Raw genomic sequence first — 23,965 nt, 5'->3', positions numbered from 1 at the left:
AGTTATTTATAAGAATGACACAGCAGTTCTGTTTTATATTTGTCAGTATCAAATGCTCTTTTTGTGTTTTAAATTGAAGCAAGCATAAGGAAACCCCTATCATTCGACACTTTCTTCATTTTTGTATCTGTCTGTTCTACAATAACTGGATAAAATTAATCTGATTTTAATGGAAGTGTATTCTGTTTCTGAGGTTTTCCATACAAGCTACTACTTGAAACTGAAAAATCATGAATAAGAGAGTAAAATGGGAGAAATTGCATCTCATCTTGGTAGTTTGCTTATATAGGCCTATATATATTATACATATATAATTTTATTGAAAAAATAATTCTAATTAAATACTTGCTGAACCTGCGCTGTCTACACAGCGCATCATTTACATATGAGAATGAATCTCCTTATCATTTCTTACAACATCTGTACACTCAGTGGCGGAGGGGGGCTTTGCTAACTTCAGTCCTGGAAATATGAAAATTCTGTAAGATATTTTATTTACTATAATATAGTAAACAAAATTTCGGGGGGGCTTAAGACCGGAAACCTCCTTAAATACGCCGCTGTCTGTACATGTCCCTTTACAGACACAAGTGAAGAGCGTGTTGATAAAAATCGGCAAAAGGTATCATAAAGGAGAGATTTTTTCGATTATTTTTTCAATATCTCGCACCGTTTCCAAGATTTGAGCCTGCTTCCGGTTGGAGTTTCTAATTCATGTATGATCAGTGTTTCCTTTCTTCTTGCATGCAGTATGTAACAGGCAAATACATTACACACACACAATTAATTATAATGTCAGTGATATATGGTGCTCATTGGGCAAAACACTCCAAACAAAGATTCATCTTAGACTGGAGAAATGATTATCCTTTGTTTTTCATTATCATTTGGCCATGAAAGAAACGCCTGAGAGATATACAACCCCTGTATACAACTATATGGTGTTAGAATGTATAACTCGTAGGGTATAATGCTTTACTTTTTAAAATTTCAACACTTCCAGTGTACCCCTAAAAAGTAATAAAGAAATAACGTCCATGTTTTCTAAACATTCAATTAGAACTGGACAACCTACACAAAATTTGGAATCGACCAGCGAAAACGGCACGTTTCTAGCACTTGTGGTTTTCGAGATCTCATTGTTGAAAGGATTGGAGACAAACACATATTGCATTTTAATACGTAGATGGCGTCTGTTTTCACCAAAGGGTTCCTAATCATCCCCAATATTCATGGTTGAATATTATCAATTTGATGATAAATTTCGTACAATTACTTATTTTTTCTATACCTTGTGTATTATGTATAACACTTCAGAAATAATTGCATTGCTTGAGGATGCGTAAGAAACAAGGAATAAATTTACTCTCTCTTGAAAAATAATGATAACTTTTCTTTCTCAGAAAATATTATCTGATCAGTGATGATTTTAGGAAGTGGCCCAAGGGAAAATTTCCCCCTTCAAGAACCTTGTAATTCCTCCCCGGGATCATATATATCCTATCGTGCTCAATGTGGATTCATAGTATTTTCATACTATTTTTCATCCCAGTGTGTTGAAATCACCCCGGAGAAAATCTGAGATCATAATTGTATCCGACTTTCATTGAATTTGATGTTCACTGCCTTTTGAGTTTCCTATTTGGGTTTGACTTTGTCAAGGACAAGGAATCAATTTATTCCTGACTTTAAAAAAAAACGTTTCAGGATAATTTTCGATAAAAAAAATAATTTAATTAAATATGAAGTATGTATTATTTGAAATTAAATTTAACGTGCCACGTTTATGCTCCGCCACTAAACGAGACCGAGGGCTACGTACTTCAAAGGCACGTGCTACAACTAGACACACTTGATCATGGTTTCTCAACTTGAGGGTCGCGACAGTTAGGAGAGTCGCGAGAGGGTTTCATGAGGGACACGAAGATAAGCGGAAGAGATAAATATAATTAGAATATAATACCGGAAAATACTTTTAAATATTATTTTGAATTTTTTTTATATCCATATTTTTATTTTTATGCATGCTGTCAAGAACAACAAAAAATAGTTCTATTAAGCATTTTCAACAGATGCAGAATTGTTTAAAAATCAGTTTAAATGAAAGGGGTGCGATATGAAATTAATGAGATCGAAACCGCATATCAAAATACCAAAAATTACAAATGCAACAAAACCTGTATATTGAAATACAATTAAAATTGGAAGCTAATGAGATACCTGAGCATGGTGTGATTTCATTAGTGCGGCAATGTCCGGTTCAATCTTAGTGACTCACATTATCAAGTCATTAAAAAAAATACTCAATAACTTTTTTTAAGCAACTGTCCAAGTTTTTTAAAACCAGAATTAGAAATCACTTTATTTTTTAATTATATAACCCAAAATTAAGGGAGTTATGAAGTTTTAAAATTTTCAAGCGGCCTCCATTTTGAAACAGTATGACGGATCGGATTCGATATTTGTAATATGAGTGAACTGACCACATTTGGTTTTAATCCATTCACTCTTAGGGAAGTTACTGTATCCACTATATACAAGAAATGGATTCTACTATTATAGAAATAGATGGATATTGTGAGATCTCTGTAATAAGTATATTAAACAGTAAGTACGCCAGAAATTTTTACTTGGGGGGGTGTTCAAAATAAAAGAGGGGGTGTGCTCTCAGAATAGTGATATAATTTTTAAACAAGCTCAAACAAGAAAACAGTATATTTTGTTATGCAACTATTTCAATACTATTACTACTACTACTACTACTACTACTACTACCACTACTACTACTATTAATAATAATAATAATACATCTTCATAATAATAATAATAATAATAATAATAATAATAATAATAATAATAATAATAATAATAATATCAGCTCTTCGCAGTGGTAGGTTCAAAAAAAGTAAGTTCACACATTTGGGCATTTATTATTATTATTAAACTAAGTAATACAGTTAAACCTCTCAAAACGGACATAGTTGGAACCGATCATTTGTCCGTAAATGAGAGGTGTCCCTAAAAGGAAGGGTTCTCTCTCATAACTCCACATCACACATATTTATGGCATGGAAAAATAAGAAAGTTTGTCCTCTTATGAAAATGTCCACTATTGAGAGATGCCCGTTAAGAGAGGTTTCACTGTATTAGGAATTAACCTCCACTATTTTACCCAGTAATTACATGTGAATTGATTACATACGAATTATTGTAATTATTTTGCAAAATTCTACTATTATTTCAATTTATTGACCCCGAGCAAGTTTTAGTGGGTGATTTTTTCCAATATATTAATGCTCAAATCACATTCCCATGCTCAAATCACATTCGTTTAGTAATTAATACTGTACATAGTTCCAATTTCATTGTTTTAATATTCAAATCCTGTTGTTAACATTAATTGTTGTAATATTATTTGATCTCTTGGCCAAAAATTGCCAAAAACACAAGAAAAATTGACCAAAATCTCATCATGACCCTTTTTTCCTTTGTCAATTTCTCCATCACCTCTATCTTTGTTAGCTGTTTTGTTTCTTCTTTACTTCTTCTTTTTGAGCTTCCTCCTTTCTTAGGTTTTCAAAGTATGTTTTGTAGTTACGGTAAACAGATTTAGCAGATGTAAAAAGCTTCTGAGTAAGTGGAACCAGTTCTGGCCTATTTCCGAATTTCTTCATCCCAGACATTATATTTAACTTAGTATTAAGAGTTCTCAAAAACGTGAAATATTCAAATTCATCACCTACTCTTAAAAAGAACATACAAGAAGCATAACACAAGACGAATATGATGAACCACACAAACGCACACACACACACACACAACATTGAGTGGAGCGTTAACTATTACGAGAGAAAACTAAAAGACTATTATGATAGAAGAAAGAATAGACACAGAAGGATTCTCAAACCCCACCTTGAGAGCTTAAGCACCCACCAACAGTCCACTGTGCTTTAGAAAGAATAAAAGCTGAAGTGAGAATAAAGCTGACTGTTTCACATGTGGCAGCAAGTACTGAAACTTTCAGAAGAGTAATGAGTAACAAGTTTCTACCTTTTTCCATTTGTTTTTATATTTTTCTTAGAAAACTGCCAATGTAAAACATAAATCAACGAAAAAGTCACTTTACCTCTCAAAAAAGTAACTTTTAGTGACAAATTTGAAAAAAAAAAGTAACTTTTAGTGACCAACTTGAAAGAAAGTAAATTTTAGTTTAAAAAAAAAGTGACTCGCTATGAACCTGTTCCGCTCAATTAATTTACGTGAATAAAAATATACTTTACAGAAAATTAAGCTAGAGCCAAATGCGTTCCTGCGTAACACTAGACTCAGTCTAAAATATATATAATTCTTAATTCGACCGATCTCTTCATTTCTAAAAACATTTTGACTACACCCTTCTAACGTCCGTCCGTTGATACACCACTTGGAGAGCAGGCTCAAAACCAGCCACAAAGCTTTGGGGAGAGCATGAATATGTTAGGAGGGGCCAAGTCATTGAAAATTCTCTTACAAATATCTAAATTGTGCATTTTGTATTGAGGTCTGGAGGGGACATGAAAAATTTACGGAGGGCCAGGCCTTCCCTAGCCCCCCTTTGGTTGCGAGCCTGTTGCAGAGTAACACTTATCAACTGAATCTGGGATAGGCTTATTACTATATTGTCACATTTTTCCTTATTGAAGAAGAGGTAGGTGAATGATCGCTCAAGATGTTGCCAATTTCAGTCATCTGTATCTGTCCATCATTCTCTTTTCTCGGAAACGACCGCGGAGCCCAGAAGGGTAGATATCAGCGGTCTGTTTTGTCAATTGTTTCAATCGAAACACCGCCCAAAACAATGAGGTCATGTGGTTCTCGAAGCCGTACATGAGAACGAGGTCGCTTCGTATTTTGAAGTGAAATAAAATAAATAAGAATATTGCCTTCTTTCGTAAACGCTAAACCTTTTTTTAACTTGATGTAATTAATAACCTATATGATACTGATTGATACAATTGGATTTGGGAGAGTATTCCTTTCCCATCCAGGGGTGTGTGTAAAGAAATTTGGAGGAGTGTTAGGGGGGTGTTGGAGGGGTGTAGATTACTCCCTGATATTAAAAATCCCACAGAAGCTTATTACATACAGGAAATTATAAGGGGGACACTGGCATGAGGATGTAATAAAATGGGGATCGTGATAGGAATTAGGTTGAAAATCACTGCACTAGATCATACGTTACAAAAATATACCTTACATCTGATCTGCAGTTTACTTTTCCGTTGTCGGCTTATTTATTAGCTGCGTCTCATACCTATTATCTGCTATTGACAATTGTGTGTATTTTACAGTGACAATATAAAATATTAGTGTGGTCCATAGAAGCAGATTAGAAAGATTTAAAAAGGAATTTAAAGTAATATTGATAAATGAGGAGTACTACTTGTGTGTAACGCAAAGGGGACACTCATTGTGTTAGAGTGAATATAGAATATGATCTCTGGGCATTCTTTCAAATGTTATGAGCTATTCGTAAAAGTACGAGGGACGATCGAAAAAAAGATTACCGTACAAACATATAAATTTTGTGTTATTCACTATAACATAACATGAAAATATATTTAGATTAATAACATGCTTGGGTTGTTGTAGGTTTGATAACTTCATATTCTGACCATGCATACTCAAGAAACGGACATTTAGAATGGCGACTCGTCTGGAAATCAGTCAAGAATAGAAATGAGGTCAGTGGTGCGGTTCTTGTGGTCCAGAAACAATACACCTGCTGACATTCATAGGCAGATTGTGGAGGTATGGTGGTGGTGGTGGGACTCACTTTCAAGGCAACCTGTAGCAAAGTGACGTCGTGTCTTCAAAGAAGTACGGACCAGTATTTTTAATGACAATCCTGGACACAGCGGTAGATCTAGTACTTAACCACTGACGTAAAATGAGCTCGTGTAAACAGAAGAAGAACATTACTCTCAATACCATTTGGGGGTGGGACTACCATATGGTAAAAAATGAAATCTTTAAGTTTTACGTCCCACGGTTATGCCGGTTAGGCTAAAGGAGACGGTGATGATGAGAGATGAGTGAAATGGTGGAATGAAGAAAGTGGGAGGAAACGGGAGAACCCCGAGAAAACCCACGAGCACGGTGTTTGTCCACCACAAAGTCCACACGGCGCGAGCTGGGATCGAACCAGGGACCCCAAGCACCGGAGGTGAACGCTCTACCACTGAGCCACCGCGCCCCCTACTACCATATGGTGTTGTGCAAAACATTGTGGCTAATGTCCATAAGCCTGTCTTACTAAAAATAATACAAAATTTACCATTTTTCTTTTGCTTGTTTATTCATAAGTGAAAGGAGATAATGAAATCCAAGTCACCACAATCATAGATAATGCTATTCTACAACAGAAAATATGAACCTGAAGAATGTTCAGTGTTGCCATCCATAGAAATTACAATGTTGCCAGAAAAAACAATTTCCCTAAAATCTAAGTTATGGCAGCGAGTAGAGGAACAAACTCAACTGCATTTGGTTACCTATCATATTGTTTTGGTTTCCTGTGAACTACTTTTTAAATAATAGTTGTATTTAGTTTGTAATATACAAAATAGTTTTAACATTCAGTTATTAAAACTAAATAATAATGTTAATTAAAAAGTAGTTCACAAGAAACCAAAACAACATGATACGTAATCAAATGCAGTTGAGTTCATTCCTCTACTCCTTGTCTTAACTTAGATTTTAGGGAAATTGTTTTTCTGGCAACACTGTAATTTCTATGGATGGCAACACTGAACATTCTTCAGGTTCATATTTTCTGTTGTAGAATAGCATTATCTATGATTGTGGTGACTTGGATTTCATTATCTCCTTTCACTTATGAATAAACAAGCAAAAGAAAAATGGTAAATTTTGTATTATTTTTAGTAAGGCAGGCTCTTAAGTATATGAAATCGTATGCGAAATGAGTTACAAGCGGCCTTTCCGAGAGCCATAAGACAGAATAGCAACGTCGCTGAATATTCTGCAGAGTTACACAGCGGAGAGGAACAACTTTCTTCACTGGGTAAGTGACTGGTGGTGAAACAATATTGCATCTGATCACTCCACTAAGGAAGCAGGCATCCATAGAATGAAAGCATGAATCTTTTTCATATAAGAAGAAATTCAAAGTGGTTACTTCGTCTGGGAAAGTTTTATGCACTGCATTCTGGGACGTATCAGGTGTGCTACTAATATGTTTGGAACAGAGAGAAACCGTGAATGCTGAAAGGTGTTGCAGGACACTTCTGAAGTCGGGGGATACCATCAGACGAAACCGCCCAGATCTTCTCTGCCGTGGTGTGATTCTTTTCGTTGATAATGCGAGATCGTCTTTAGTACAAAAAACCGTTGAGTATATTCAGCGCTTACGTTGGGAACGACTAGCGCATCTCCTGTATAGCCCTGACGTAACGCCTAGTGACTTTCAAGTTTTCCCTGCTGTAAAGCAGAACATGACTGGCCTATATTATCTGACATGTAATGATGTAAAAACTTCTCCTTCATGGTGGCTACGAGAACTTGATGCGGATTTCTTTGCAACTTGTATGAGAAACCTCATCTACTCTTGTGACAAATGCTTGAACAAAAACGGATGATTACATCAAGGATAGTGTTGAGAGTCCTCTATCATCATATGTGTTAATATTCCAGCTATGTCTCACACATAAGCGATAATAGGCTTTGTAACTTTTTTTTCGATCATCCATCGTAATAAATAAATATCAATAAGGAAATCAAATCCACTGTTGGTCATTTTGGACTGCTTTATCTTCAAGATTTGATTCGGAAGCTCCCTTCAAAGTTTTAAAAAAGACCATTTTCAGATATTGTAAATAACTCTTACATACATACATACATATTTGTATTAAAAAGTGTTAACTTTTCCATATACTTAAGCGTACCGAACAAACTTTGTCTCTTATTCTCCTAACTTCAGTAATTGCTAATTAGACTTCATTCCTTTGTACTCTGAATGCCCCATAAGTAAAAGATTTTTACCCAAAAGCGTGGATTTAAAAAAAAATTCATATACAGTATTGCCCGAAAATCAAAATGATTCAGAACTCAAACAACTTGGAATACGAACGAAAAATTGAAGCAAATTTGGTCTCGGCAAACAAACGCTGATTTGCAATCCGAACGGGCAGCTCATATTTCTTTTCTTTTCTTTTTTCTTTTCTTTTCTTTTTTCTTTCTTTTTCTTTGTTGGCGCATACATTTCCCCCGCATGCTTTGCCGTTCAGTAATTTATCAGAAACTGGAGTGAAAACATCTCTTGCGAGTTTTCACTGCTAATGTTTATGCTTTTGTGCTGTTTCGTATTACTGTTTTGTATAGTGTAGGCCTATATGCTGTGCTCCTAAAAAATATTCAAGTATGGTTATTATTTAATATTTTACCTTAAAATCCGGTCCATTTACTATTAAAATAATTTGCGTTCGTGGAACTCAAGAATGGATTATTCCAGCTAATATTGTTTTAAAGGATAAACTTGTTTTGGAACTCGAACAGGGTTCTGGAACGGATTAAGTTCGTATTCTAAGGTATTACAGTACGGTACTATGATACGCAAATATAAAGTTTATACTCTCAATTGCATTTACATACAAACGCAAATACGTTGTTCGTTTATCATATTTCTAAAAAAGAAAAAGAAAGAAAAGAAAAAAAGATCATAACTCTAAGGGCAATGTTCGACATAAAAAAATTCCGAACTTCCTTCTTTCCCATGTGAACAAACATATAACTGAATTCAAGAATTTCCATTCTAGTAATCGATCATCCTATATACTACCTTGACATTAAAAAAATATTGTCCTGATATATAACGCGTGCGTGACTGACTACAGGTATCTGTTATATCCTGCTTGTGAATTCCATATGGAAAGGTTATTATCCTATGAGAATATGATTTACACTTTCAGTCAGTCAGTCAGGAAATTACGCTATTTCAGGAAGTTAAATAGCTGGTCACGGCAGAGGACAAAAATACCAGGAACACGATCGTCACAACAGATAAAACTATTAGCACAACTTAGTTTTAGAAATGTAGAAAAATAGCTGGATGTTACGACGAATCTGTTTTTCGATTTTTATAATTCGTTTTTATAATAATAACAATAATACTAGGGAACAAATTTGAACTTTGTGTTTGTTACAAGAGAATTAAAATCTTTTCTATATTGAATTTTTTCCGCTGATATCAAATTTGTTTTCAGTTTCTTTCTACAGGGCTCAGTTTTTCAGTAACACTCACTTCAATACACAACTTAAAAGAACTATTGCATTGTAATTTAGTGTATTATATATTAGGTATACGCACCTAAAATGTACTCTTTGTTGAATTTCTGCTGTATGTTGCATTAGAAAAATCCAGCAATAATTCGCCAGCATCCTGGAGTTCCTTCTCCCATTATAACGACTTTCTATGGTTGCCAACTCTTGGTGAAACCTTTCCCCATGCACGTCACTGACAGCTCCAAGATTAGTAGGAAAGAAATCCAAGTGGTAATCTAAGAAATGGATTTTGAGAGACTGTATGACATCCCATTTCCTTGTAGGTTTGTAGGAATTATATTAAACCATAGTTTTCATAGATTACGGCTCTATAGATACTAAGAAGCTCCAGTTTTTTCTTTTGTAATTTACATTTTTTCGTTTGTATGTTAAAAACTGTAATTTTTCACAACGGTACAAGCTCCTAGGGCAAATAAGGAATATATGAAAATTATTTTACCCATACTTTATCACAGTAACATAACTTTACTATATCTTGATAAACACAATATTTCATGTACTAAACCAGGGTATAAAAGATGTTTTATAGTAAGTGATTCGCAATTCATTGTTACACAGCTTTTGAGACTTTCTCCTAATCCGTTGAGTGTTAATTTTTGTAAAAATGAGTGAGGCAGTTTTGTTGATTGCATTGTGAGTGCATCTGTAAAGTGGTATTTTGTAAAGTGTGTTGCTACTTGCAGCTACGCCTCGAAAGCGTATGAATGATCTATGTAACTTTTGTTGTATTTGCATTGAGCTAACATTTTCGTCTTAAAGACGTAAAATAACTCAGCTTATAAGAAAAGCTTATGAACTATATTTTGGTTGTAAGATAGGTGACTAGGACAAGCTATGGGTACCATATGTCTGCTGTGTTTCATGTATGTTCTATTTGACTGGGTGCTTGAAAGGAAAGCATCATCTGAAATTCACAGTGCTCATGGTGTGAAGAGTTTCACGGGATCATTCTATAGACTGTTACTCATGTGTGACTAAAATTGCAGGAATAATACTTAAGAAATACTGTCGTCTATCCCAACATTCTATCGGCAATACGCCCAGTGTCCTACAGAGAAGGACTTCCCATTCCAGTGGTAACTGACAAATGGAACTTACAGTTAAAGGAAAAAATGCATGTAGGTGTATGTAACGACTTGTCAGATGAGAAAGAAAGAAAAGATCCAAGTTTTCAAGAAACGAACGAACCTCATCTTATCAACTAATCGGAATCACGTACATGGTGAAAGTTGAGGTCAAAATTGCTCCTTCGCGCTATCCGGTTCAATTCGTTGGCATAGACATCACAATTGTGTTTGCTTAATTATTTTGTGTAACAGTATCTGGATTAAAACACGATGTTTAAAGATTCCATGTGTTCATGTATCTTCAAATCACAATCAGTAACCTAGTCAGAGATTTTAATTTAATCGTAAAAAATTTCCATTTCTGCGCTTGTATACAGTGCTGCTATGTGCCACTTACCTATATTTGTACTAGTACACAAACTAATGTCTGTATGTGTGTCTATCATCAGTTTTTCTCAGAAAGAGTCCCACTAAATATTGTACACAGACACATCTGCACAAAATCTAATCGCGTACAAAGTCCTTTTTTCGACTTTTTGCTCGAGGGGAGGATTGGCGATAGTCAAAATTTAAATGCAACTTTCTGAGAATGCCTTGTCTGTATCCAATCAATAATACATATTTATTATGTGGGCTTACATAACGCATGATAAAGGATTCGGTCTTCATTATTTATTTATTTATTTCATTTCATTTCTTTACTTGCAAACATTAGCATAAACTTTATCTGCCCCGTGCGAAGAACGACATTTAGCTGATTTACAATATAGTAAAACTATTTTTAAGATTAAGTCATCGGTTCGATTACAGACCATGTGATCTTTGATATTGGACAGACACCAAGAACATTGGTTTCCTCCTGGTATTCTCATTTATTTTAGTCGGGGAGCCAGGGGTCCTCCATGTGCACCCCCCCCCCTGATCCTATGAGACCATACTTTTTTAAATCTTCATAGTCTAAAGAAAATTTATAGCTATGTTCCCAAGAAAACAAACTGGCCCTGCACCTAAAGAATTGCCTTTATTTAGTAGAACCTATGTACGTCTGCCAGCAAAATAAAGAAAATAGTTAACCTTCATTTTGATGGATTTATTCCCCCCTAAATATCGCATCGTCATAAATGATACATCATTGAAAAGCTTATGAAACACAGATTCCAACGGAGTAATGCTTCTACCTTTCGTGCTTCACTCCTAGAAGAAGAAGAAGAAAAAACCTGAAAATTTTTGAAAAATTCTGAAAATTCTAAGATTCGTGGGCAGTTGGCAACCCTTGCACTTGCCTCACGTCAACGAAATAATTTCTGCGTATGCTCTCGATAGATATGTCAAACATATGCAACAATCATAGAGATCAGCAAAATACAAAGTGAGAAAAAAATCAGAACCTAAATTTCTTTCGGGCCATTTTTATTAGACTTACAAAACAACTCCTATTTCCCCTCAATATTATCCCCCTTCTATTAGAACTGCGCACATGAATCTTCGTTATTACGTTTGATATCCTCCAATAACAATTCTGATTTAAAAAATAGTTACTTTGCCCAGTTGGGGGGGATATAGCCTTTAGATTGCAATTAGAATGGTACGCTATTAGTATCGAAGAGATTTTTTTATACAATTTCTGACGTTACCAACCCTTACAGTGCATGTTAGTTTAATTATTTTTATAGGAGTAAGATGAAACTTACCTGTATATGCTGCCGAAGGAGATAAAACGAAATCTTCACTGTACAAATAGACAAATCAAATTAGGGGCACTTCTGCAGTTATTCAGCAAACGCAATCACTTTCAAAATCACTATCACTTTCATAACTGAAAAGGTTTCTCAGTGCAAAAAGTGTATTCAGCAACGGGTCAATTAAACAGGCCTTTGAGAGCAGTAGCATGGAAAAGTCAACGTTTGCTTCCATTGAAAGGATGAGATCTTTGTCTTGGCATTTGTTTTTTACTATGAGCAGCCTAAGTTCATCAATTGAGGAACATTTTCTAGATCCATAAAGGGCGCATGTAAATTCCTCTAGGAGTGAAACTAATTTGTCATCTACAGTCCATGATGTTCCAAGTTTTTGGAAAGCTGCAAGATAAGGTTGATACTTCTGAGAGAGCAGCATTTTTAAAGGTTTGATCTTTCCTTTTCCTTTGAAGGCACTTGTTGAATCACACCCTGTAAAGGCATGAAGCCCCAGTAAAGCAGAACACTTCTCAGCACCATAATCCTCTGACAGTTTACTAACATTAAGTAACCTTTTCTTGTTACCATATCCTGATTGAAACAATATTTTGCATCTGATGTTACTTGCATGAGCAAGCAATATACAAAAAAAAAAAAAAAAAAAAAGTCACTATCAGGACTTTTAACTCTCACTTCCTCGTAACCCATTCCAGCACCATACATGCAATAGATAATGACTCTCGTATCTGTGTCTTCTTGGTTTGATGTCAGTTTTGGTATCAATACGGCTTCTTTGGAAACAGAGAGATTGAAAGCTTCACCATTCTTTACTGAAATAAAATTGCGAGTTCCTATCAAATCCTTTACTTCTTTCTCTGTTGACCAAATATCATGCAGAATATATACTAACTGTTGCTTATATTCTTCATTTTTCAAAAACAATTTCCAGTCTTCAGGTTTCTTGGATTTCGGGCCTGACACAATCAACTTTTCTGCTTCTCCTCTTCGTTTTCTTTCCAAAGCTTTTACTGATATCTTGGTGTACATATCAGTACTGAAGATGACATCACCTTGTTTAGAAGTCATATGGAAAATCTTCAAAGCTATGTCCTTAAAAAATGTTGGAATTTATTTCAAAATGTGAAAGTATGCATTACCATCTTCGACAGTCAACATTTGTGGATCAGGGGAAAAAGCCTCATCACAAACATCTTTTGCAAAGTACAAAAACTACTTGGCTTTGTTAGTCTTGGCAAGAAATCCATTAGTGATACTGATGCTGTATGGTATTGGTGACAAAGAATATGTCATAAGCTGCTTCAAATCTATCTTCATGTCTTTTTGTTGTGCCTTCACTAGTAGCTGAGATAGAATATTTCCTTGATGTCTGTACTCTATAACTTTGTTTGTACTTGTTGCCGCCTTGACATTAATTTGCATGTTTGCCATAGTTTTCAAGTTCAGTTTTTTGATGCTCTCAAAAAATTTCTCATTCTTTTTCACAAAAGTATCTCCACAAAAGTATCTCTGGCACCTTTCCCTAGCTGTTCAGCTTGAAGAATATCTTCCTCAATATTTGGAGACACAGAAACACCTGAAGATATTACATATAACCGATCTTCTTTAATGTCAAAGGGATTCATGTAACCTTCAAAAGCTTCTATTACTCGCAATACTTTCTTGTGCCCTCTTTCAGTTGCTGATCTTCCTAAGTCTCGATGAATATTTCCTTTTCTACTTTTGATACCAGCCATATGCAAAGTTGCTCCTAACATTTCCGAACGCACATGTGTTGTCAGTATCCATTTTTGGTATGCACCATAGTTCCTTGTGATTCCGGTCAACCCTACCCCACTACCTCCAGCACCTCCTCTTGACTTCGCATGCTTCATGAATGTTTTTTCCATGGTTTTATCTACATCTGTTCTACACCTTGGAACCATACTCCTCGCAACACTGAAAGCACCCATTTTTAACAGTTCCTTTGCACCTGGGTGAGTATGTTCAATGTTAGCTATCATAACTGAAAACATTGTAGTATATCGTGCATAGTTTTGAGCAGAGTAGCTAAAGAACAAAGGTGACATTAAATGTAAACACTCTGCATACAGATAAAAGTCATTTTTCTTAACAGCTTCATGAAGTTGCAAAACCAGCCACACATGATCCATAAGTGACACCCAAAACTGAGCTGTTTTACCAAGTGATCCCTTTTTAACTTCTTGTCTGAAATCTTGATATTCTTTACAAAAGTGAGCAACTTTTTCATTCTGCATGATCAAATTAATGTTGTCATGATTGGGTTCTAATATTGCTTGCTTAAAATAATCTTTCAAATTTTCCAACATATTCAAATTATCTTTTTTATTAAACTGAAAGGTTTTGAGAAGCATTCTTTCCAAAGCTTCAAGAACTATTTTATAGCAATGCATAGCTCTACTGTAGTTGTTGCCACTCAATACTCCTTTCATCGATCCCGATGTCATTAGTCCAGCTTCTATCATAACATCATCTAAACCTGACCCTGTCATTTTCTTTCCTATAACTGAGAAATAGGCACATGTTAAATGAAAGGTGCCTAAAAGAATTATGTGCTTCCAGTATTCCAAAGGAGAGTTCCAAATTAATGGAAATGCTTTCATGCACACACCTAAGTCAAAGGTTGTGATTACATAATCTTGCCCAACAGCTTGAGAAGCTTCTTCTGCTAATCTCAAACATTCCTTCACTGTACTATAGTCTGTAATTGGCTTGTAAATGACTGGATAGTAACCTATGATTGTGAGCTTCTTGAGTGGCTCACCAGCGATTGACTGAAATCCACTCCATCCAGGTATTTTATTCAAATCAGATGTTTCCTGAGACCTTAGCCAAAACCCACACAAGTTGTTTTGAAGACTTCTTGAGAAAGCTGATTCCCCCTCTGAATAATGAATTTCATATATGACTAACTTTGGACTGTTTCGAATGTGTACAAAGCAATCAGGTAACTCATGGTTAATTGTTAAATTCAAGCTTCTCTGATCCTCACTTCTATATCTTTGATACATTCACTTCTGATGTCATCTTCCTCTACTTCCTGCAGCATTATTCCATGAGCTGTATGAACAGAGCCAGCACCTGTCAATTCATTCACATGTTAGTCAAAATTATCAAACTCAGAATGAAAAAGAAATTTCCCACTTGGCCTCATTACAATAGCGTCAGATACAACAGAAGATTTGTTCAAAACCTCATTAGCCATTGCAGTCTCTGCCTCTAAACTAAACCAATACGATTCACAATGACCCAGTTTGTTGAGGAGGGTTATTAGTTCCTTGCTTCGAAATAAATGTCTAAGACTCAGGCAGAGTAACACATGCTTTGGCATCTTCCATTGTCCATTGGTTGTGGCCCGGCAGATGTCTTGGCCTATTGAAGAAACAAGTTTCTTGGTTTTATCACTTTGCTTTTTCTTTCTGTTGGGTATGACAAGGACAGAAAATTTTCCAAATTCTTCGGAAGTTTGACATCTTGGTCAAGTTTTTTTGCCGTTGGTGGCCACTTAAGGTCTCCTTCCGCTCTGAATGTTCTAATGATAGAATCATGAAGATTTCTGGCCGCATTCTCAATGCTATTTTCTGATCCTAGTTGAAAAGCCATTTGGACTGCGGTATCAGTATCAAGGGATTTACTGTAAACAAGGACAGCTTGAAAACACTTGCTCTGAGTAAATGAGAGGTATTGGCTGATTTCATGTTTCAATAATTTTGCCTTTAGTTTTTCAGATCTATGATTTTGATTCCGACAATTTGACTTTTCTAATTCTGCAATGTACAAATCATTCAAATCTTTAAGTTTCATAATCAATTTGAGTTGTATGACTTTCATTCTAACCTCTTCAAGAACTACTTCAAAAGCATTTTTGTGTGCTTCCTCCATCTGCATTTGTATCAGCTTTTGTTCTTCATTTTTAATTCTCCAGTGAGTATCAATATTACAGTAAGACTTCCTACAAGATGGATGAAATCTGGCTTCAACTGCAAATAAATCAACATTTCTGATTCTCCTTAAAAGCTTTTCATCACCTTTCGCTTCAGCACACATTAGAACAGTGTTTCCACCACCATACTCGAAGAGAGATGTTTTTTCACTTGTTCTGGCTTTATTCTTATAAATGCGTTCACGGTCAACTACATTACAGAAAATGCAATCAGGCTGGAAGAGGATTCGATCTTTAGACTGTGATCGTCGTGACGTTGAGTGACTCTTCTCATCTTGGACTGAGGAGGTAGATGTTTCAGCTTTAAGTCGATCAAGGTTTTTGGTAAATTTTTGATAACACTCCCTGTGATAACCATCTCTTTCTTGCACAGTATCTGGAATTTTGGAACAGGTCTCATCAAGTCTTTCTGTTGGTGACGTTTGTAACTGTCTTTTTCTTTTCACTTCCAGTAACTTATCAATCCGTTCTTGCGCATTGGGTAATTTCAAAATATGAGTGAAATGTCCACCCCCCGTGTAACGGTAACGGGGGGAAAGGGGTCACTAGGTCGTCAACCTGTCATATTCAGACCTTCAAACGCCTCATACAGGGCGATCTTCAGTACTATCGGGTATCCAGCTGTTATCCTGCTTTTTATTCCACCAATGTCTATAATTTTTGGATACTGTTAATATAAAAATATAATGTACACATTAGTGTAATTTTGTTTGCGCAAGATAATAGCAAATGTTGCCAGTGCAGTTGTTCCCAATATATATTTCAATTTCTTGAGTTTCTTCTTCCTCCTTTTCTACAAATATCCTACAATTTGTACAAATGTTACTTCGCTGGACTCTATGTTGAAAAAAGTTTGCAACGAAATGTAGTTCATGGTCCTGTGTTAAATAGGGAGATCACCAGAGTCATCAATGTGAGTACCATTTCTAGCCCTTAAAAAGCCTTATTCAGGGCGGTCCTCAGTACTGACGAGTATCGAATTTTTATCTCGCATTCTATTGCACCAATGTATATGATTTTTAAATATTATTGACACCAAGGTACAGTGTATACATTAGAGTGATTTTGCCTGTGTACGATGGTAGCAAGTGTTGCCAGCATTCCACGATTTCCAGAAAAACGTCTTTTTTTAGATTTTTTGCGGGGTTTCTTCCTCTTATTCTTCTACAAATAACGCACAATCTCCTCACTTGTTACCTCATTGGAATCTACGTAAAATAAGCTTTCCAACGAGGTATTATTCATGGCCCTGTGATAATTAGGGGAATCTCTAGGACCGTCAAAGTGAAGGTCTACGCTTTCCGTGAAATACCTGCTGGTCTTATAAAGGTTAAAAAGAAAGGCCCGCTATTTTATAGTAGAGCCAGTTTTCTTTTTTGGGAACATGGCTTAAATTTTTCCTTGGGCTGTAAGTAATATAAAAATATATGTCGCAAAGGATCAGGGGGGGGGGGTGCACATGGAGGACCTCTGGCTCCTACCCTATTTACTCGCCTTGCTATTATTCATAGTAAATGAATATAGCAGTTGAGCGAAAAACTTAATTTCATTCCCAGGTTGAGATTGTGATCAAGAAATTGCAGAAAAAAAAACTTTGTGAAAAGGAAAATCCCAACAATTTTCTTTGACATATCGAACCATGAAATCATTTTTTTCCTCCATAGTTAATGTTACGTAATTTTACACTTGATATCATTTAATATTTCATATTACAAGTTACTAGAAGAGTAAATAAAATCCTCTTGGAATAAAAATGCTATTTTATTCGAGAATGCGTGTTAGGATGTAATTCACTCGTTGCAGTTTAACCTTGAAATTCTGTTTTTTTTCCCTCTTTTTTTATTAACATCAGCAAAGGCTCATCAACACTATTGATCTTCAGTTTTACAAGAAAAGTCCATTTATCTCTTATAGCTTTGTCTGCCCTCATTGCTTCTCGTAAAAGAAAAAAAAAATAAAGTAAGAGAAAACTATTCAGGTACTTTACAAAATGAAGTCTTTTATTTGAAACTTCTCTTATTCTTATCGCCTGATGTCTGTTTTTGTATTTGATTTTTAAACAAATGATTTACTTTAAGGAGAAACAAACTTTGTCACGATAGAAATTTTATTCCTTAAATTATATAGAAAACAACAGCACTTCATTAGGTTAATTGAACTTGGCGTATATACATTTGAAACAGACAATAAATGCACTTGGTAAAGTTTAAGAAACTTAGAACATTCAAGACAAGCAATTTAAAATAATTGAATTTAAACTTTTCAATTTGCCCCTTGTATGATAAATAGCAGTAATCACCAAAAATGATTTTAAATCATTTCTTTCATTTTTCTTTTTTTTTTTCTTACTGGTTGTTTTGGTTGGTTGGGTAAGAGTCTAGCGTTCCTTTCAGTACTAAGACTACACGAGACGTGGTTCTACAGTTTAAGGTGGAATAAGAACCATTGTAATGCTTTCAAAGTTTAATGTCCTCCCACTGGGAATCGAATTCAGGACCATGTGTACCAAAGGCTTATGCGCTAGCTGCTAGATCAGCGGATAGGCCAATAAAATAGCTGTTCTGTATCAAATGCTATCATCTGTCCATGAAAAATCTTACTCATTTCGCATATTAAAGATAAATGAATATGACGTTTACAAAGTGTTTTAAATTGTCTTAGAAAAATATTGTACATATATTTGCTCATATTTTTTGGTATGGTTGAAATGTCTAATTTTACGCTTGGTGGAAAACTATTTTCCATAACGGATTCAATGGAAGGATATAAGTCACACGTACGATAAAACAAATTTCCTACACGTTCAGAAAAAAAGGCTGGGGTACACGATAAGTCAGGTGAAATATGATGTTGAACTTGGTCGTATGAAACAGGACGCAATTTTGAATGATTGGGATATTCTCCATATCTAACCGCGACAGAAATCAGCATAACATTTGGGCCAGGAGTGCAAATCAACGCACCATACACGGTTGGTTTGTGAAATTTCGTGTCGGGGACACAACATTGAAACTTAGCACAATGACCACCGACCAGCAGCAAGTTCCGATGAACTCCTCGATGTAACAGTAAAGGAAAAAGGAATTATCTGAATAGTGATGTTAAACTAACATCTCAGCCAAAATAGGTTTTAATTTTGTAAACTGAACCCTCTGAAGCTCGATGAAATGTTATCCGAACAGAGAAAGAGACGTAGGCAAGACAAAATTTTATTTTTAAAATTTTCTTATCTGTTTCTTGGTTTATGGTAGTTTTTCTTGCCTCTCATATTGCATTTAGGCAACTAGTAAAACACATACGTATATCAAGATGTATAACTTACAGGAGGTTGGTAAAATGTTTCGACAACCAAACGACATTTGGGATATGAGGGTTGCATAACTTACACTTGCAGGAAACAATTACAATGCCAGTTTGAAAACCCAATCAAGACAGCCAGCCCTGGACTGAAAATAGGACCCACAAGTACTGGAAACTGTGAACGCACTACAGGGAAATAAAAGTGTTTCTTGAACAAGGAAGTAAGAAAAAGTAAAAAAAAAAAAAAAAAAAAAACACCCCTCTTCACTCTTTACCCTTGAATTTCAAGTTCAAGGACTAGACACCAATGGAATCTTCATAGAAACCACACACCATGTTTCATGAAAATAGAGTAATTTAAAGAAAATTATAGGTAATCATTTTTTAGCATATTTTTCTAAACTGTACTATGCATAAGTGTCGGAAATCACATGGAATGGCTTTGTCCGTCCGTCTGTCAAAAGGTATCAAAGCAAAAACGGTAAGAGATATCGAGATTTATTTTATTTTATATTATTTTATTTATTTATTTACTTTTTTTTTTGCAAACGATTCAACGTAACAACTATAGGTTTCATCTCCTCGGTTAACTTTTTATTGAAACCGGAAGTAGTTCAAATCACTTATTTCCAATTTTAACGTTAATCGAAATGGTAACAGGTAGCGAGAAGCAGTTTTTTTTAAACAAACGATCCAGCTTTTCAAGGCAACGTTCTATGACTATCCAGAACACTGTATCAAAATCGGAACTGGTTGAAATTTATTCTACTATTATCTGTTTAATTACTGATTTTCATAGAGCAATAACGGTGAGAGATATCAAGATGTGCTTTTTTTCTTTTTGCAATTGATTCAGTGTTCCAAGAATAGGTTCCATGTCCTCCATTAACACTATTTTCAAACCGGAAGCGGTTAAAATAAAGTTAGACTTGAACGGCGTCAAGGGGTGTTACAAATTCATCTCAGTGACCCCGAAAGCTATGAATTTAATACTAATATCCGGTGTCCCGCGTATTTATCATCTTCCTTTATGTCTAGATTTTGACCCGTAATCACCCCTCCTTGCCAACATTTGAGAAAGAGGGCCTCGTAAGCGATTAGACCTAGCGTGGACATTTTGTGTATGAAATTTGGTGGCTCTAGGTCACTTCTTCCTATACGAAAAAGCTAATAACACACACACACACACACGCAGAATTTTATTATTATTAAATGAAATTAAATATTTCAGTTTAACATTATTATGCCCTGTAGGGTAAGAGAGACGATGATTAATGCAAGTAAATGATGATGGAAGAATTTGTGGAATGAGAAAGTAGGAGGAAACGGGAATACCCCTAGAAAACCCACGGGCAGTATGTTGCCCATCACAAACTTACTTGACCAGGATTGAACCAAGAACCCAATGCAACAAAGGTTAGCGCTGTACCACTGAGCCACCGTGTCCACCTTTCCAGTATTATACGAATACTAACTTTAAATATCTAAAAATATATTTTTAAAAAGTCAGGAAACGGTAGCAAATATATCAAATAGTCAACATATTAGTCATACGAAAGAACAAGACCATGCTAAAAGCAAGGAAGGGACAGTCAAAATAAATGCCTATATTGATTGCAATGTGATAGGTATAAAACATCAATCACTTTTAAACAAGAAGGGAAGAGCTCCAAGACTTCGTAGAACATAGAATACTGAGATGAGAAAATATATGAATATATAAAATGAAATTTGAAAAGGTATTGCTGAAGAAAGAAAAAAAACGAAATTTTCGAGATGGCAGATACCAAATATCTTAATTTTCAAAATAGGAAACAATAAGGAAAGAAAACATATAATCAAGATTTATTGCAGAAAATGTTTTTTTCTTATTGTATTTTTAATATTCAGATGGTTTGGTAGCCGGTTTTCATCTGATCAGTCGAGCAGGATAGCAATTTGAACGTAACCAGTTAGTATTATTCCATTAAATAAATTATATGCATCTCCAAATGCAAGAAATAAGGAACTAAGTCCTAGTCAAGATAGGTTCTCTCTTCTTGTACGTAAAATATGAAAACGTAATTATAACAAACTAAGGGTTTGTTTTAATTATGTAGTCCGAGATGCTCATTTTAAAGTAACATTTTCCCTTAAGAATTATTTAATGTGCACTTTTATTTAAAACAAACGGTTGCACAATGAATGGAGAGAAATAATGACTATATTTCACGCTGGTACACTTACAAGCGTTCATAGTTCAGAGTAATTCCTGGTGAGATGGCCATAGATTTTTCGAAGCCTTAAAACTTGCACTTTGAAAGAATTTTGTGGTAAAAAGATTGGTTCTTGAGCATGTACTTTTCATACACAACAATACACAATTGATATATTGATACACAATATTTCGAGATCTGAGTTTCGGTTTCTCATCTTTCATGTCCGGTTCAGTTCATCTTGGTCCACCCTGTAGTATCGAATATTAATCAGGAAAAGACATGAAGAAAAAAAGAACAAAATAGGTGTTAGTAGTCTTATAGTGTATTTTTATCGTATCTATATGTTATACTTTATTATATGCTGATATTGAAACCAAAACACGAAGCTATCATCGTTTCATTTTGAATATCTACTTAATGGCACTGTCAATAATCAAGAAAGAACGTAGTTTGGAGACTCGAAAGAGATGGCGTAAATCATACGGCCAATATATATAAGGTAGAAATCACGAGCAGTGATGCCAATTTAGCTTATTTTTGGCTAAATCTAGCCTATTTGGAGAGGCATTTAGCCATACAAATCCATGAAATGCTTATAGCCTTAAATATAGCTTATTTTTATGAAACTCTTTTGCTATTTTGGCTTTTCTATTAGCTGTTAAATTAATTCAAAAATACCTTTTTTTTTTAAATAAAGCATAATTTTTAAAAATTAGCCTTTTTGTCATTAGATAGGCTATTGTATTAATTGATTTATGTAGACAGAGGTTGTTCTATTACGCAACAAACGCTTGTTTTGGATTCTTCTTTTTTCTCTCTATCCACCATATAACAATACTTATCGACTCAGAAAGAATTTTAATGTCGCTCCCGTAACGGCCCCCCTTTGCTACTTTTTAATTATTTTATTTTTCGCATTGCATTACAAGGATGAATGTTTTCTAATAAAAATTTAGTAAACTATTTGGTTCTTCAAACCACAGAGATTGTTTATGCTTATTAAAGGAAAGAAATATGTAATTAGCTTAAAAACTCCCAATGCAATCATGATTATTCATGTCGGAGTATGGAGAAAAAAAATATATAAGGACTATGACCTGCAGAAAAAAGTACTACTGAAAATTGGGACAATGGCAGTCTACACAAACACAACAAATCCACAATTTAACGATTGTGCATCCAGTTCGAGTGCTTCGGCTAGCTGCGGCGTCATCAATGATGAATTATTTCAATTCAACTGATAATGTGGCTGTTGACGTTCACAAATCAGACGAGTTGTTGATGAATTTTATTGTAAGTTAAAGTCAGTTGCTTGGTAGTCTTCAGCGAATAAGGTTCAACATTTCAAATTTTACTATAACTCACTTATAATCCTACACACAAAAGAGGGTCTAAAATCTACAATGTGAGTTGTAGGTTAACAGTTCAAAATCTAGCCATTTTTTGCGTAAAAAAGCTTATTTTTGAAGGTCATCTAGCCTATTCTCTTCAGAAGTTGTTGGCAACACTGATCACGTGTTGTCGGTGGAGGGGGAGCAAAACTTAAGGCAAGAGGCGTCGAGTCAATCACGCAACCAGATTTCCTTTTGCCTACTTTTCCACTTCTTTCGTAATATCGAGTGCTTACACGATAACAATAAATAGCCACAACGATTGGAAAGTTCTTTCGCAACTTCTGTAATTGGGAGTGATTCGATCTCTGATAACAAACATTTATATTACGAATGTCTACAGTTTAATTCCTAATTCTTGGTATTGGTGTATAAAAAAGCATAATGAAGTCAAATAAATTACGTTCTACACAAAATTTCAGGGTTAGGATTGCTTTCGAAAGTACATATTCATGTTTATACTTCATTTTTTAAAAATCTTGCTTTGTTTCATTTCTCATAGAACAAAGCATATTGAAAAAAGGTAATCAAATACGAGTTGAACGTAGTTCCCATTTGATAAACAGTATTTATTACGCATTTCTTCCAATTTAATCGAACGATCAAAATTGATAAAAGATTAAACCAGATTGATATTCCTTTTGGAAGATCCGAAAAATAGACATTTTATGTTATCTAATCTTTATACAGGGTGTTTATTTAATATGTAGCCAAAATCCACTGTTGAAATCCTACACAACTAAACAATAATAAAAAAGTCCATATGAACATAAGGCAAAAAACTCGTTGTTTTAAAGTTACGAGATGCCAAAATCGAGAAATTTGTAACTTCGAGGCTGCCTAGCTCGAAAACTATGAGATATTAAAGGCGGTTAAAGAAATATTAGAGGAACTAGTACGCTGCCAATCTAAATAACCTTGTTTCAGAGTTGGGACGTGTCGGCGCAATGGATATTATAGACGGAGCTGCGGTATAGGTTTCACTCTTTAACATCTCTCTCTAAAATTGTGT

The 23,965-nt window shown here is 34.9% G+C and overlaps 1 protein-coding gene across 2 annotated transcripts in view; it reads left to right on the top strand.

Annotated features, from left to right (window-relative positions):
- LOC145673367 (uncharacterized) overlaps positions 1-23,965 on the top strand; it is a 228,013-nt gene that overhangs the window by 50,095 nt on the left and 153,953 nt on the right. The window lies entirely within an intron of this gene.

This window comes from Thermobia domestica, chromosome 2 (assembly GCF_964235325.1).
Source record: "Thermobia domestica chromosome 2, izTheDome1.hap1.1, whole genome shotgun sequence".
In the NCBI taxonomy this organism is placed as follows: Eukaryota; Metazoa; Arthropoda; class Insecta; order Zygentoma; family Lepismatidae; genus Thermobia; species Thermobia domestica.
This window is presented reverse-complemented; position numbering and strand designations above follow the sequence as displayed.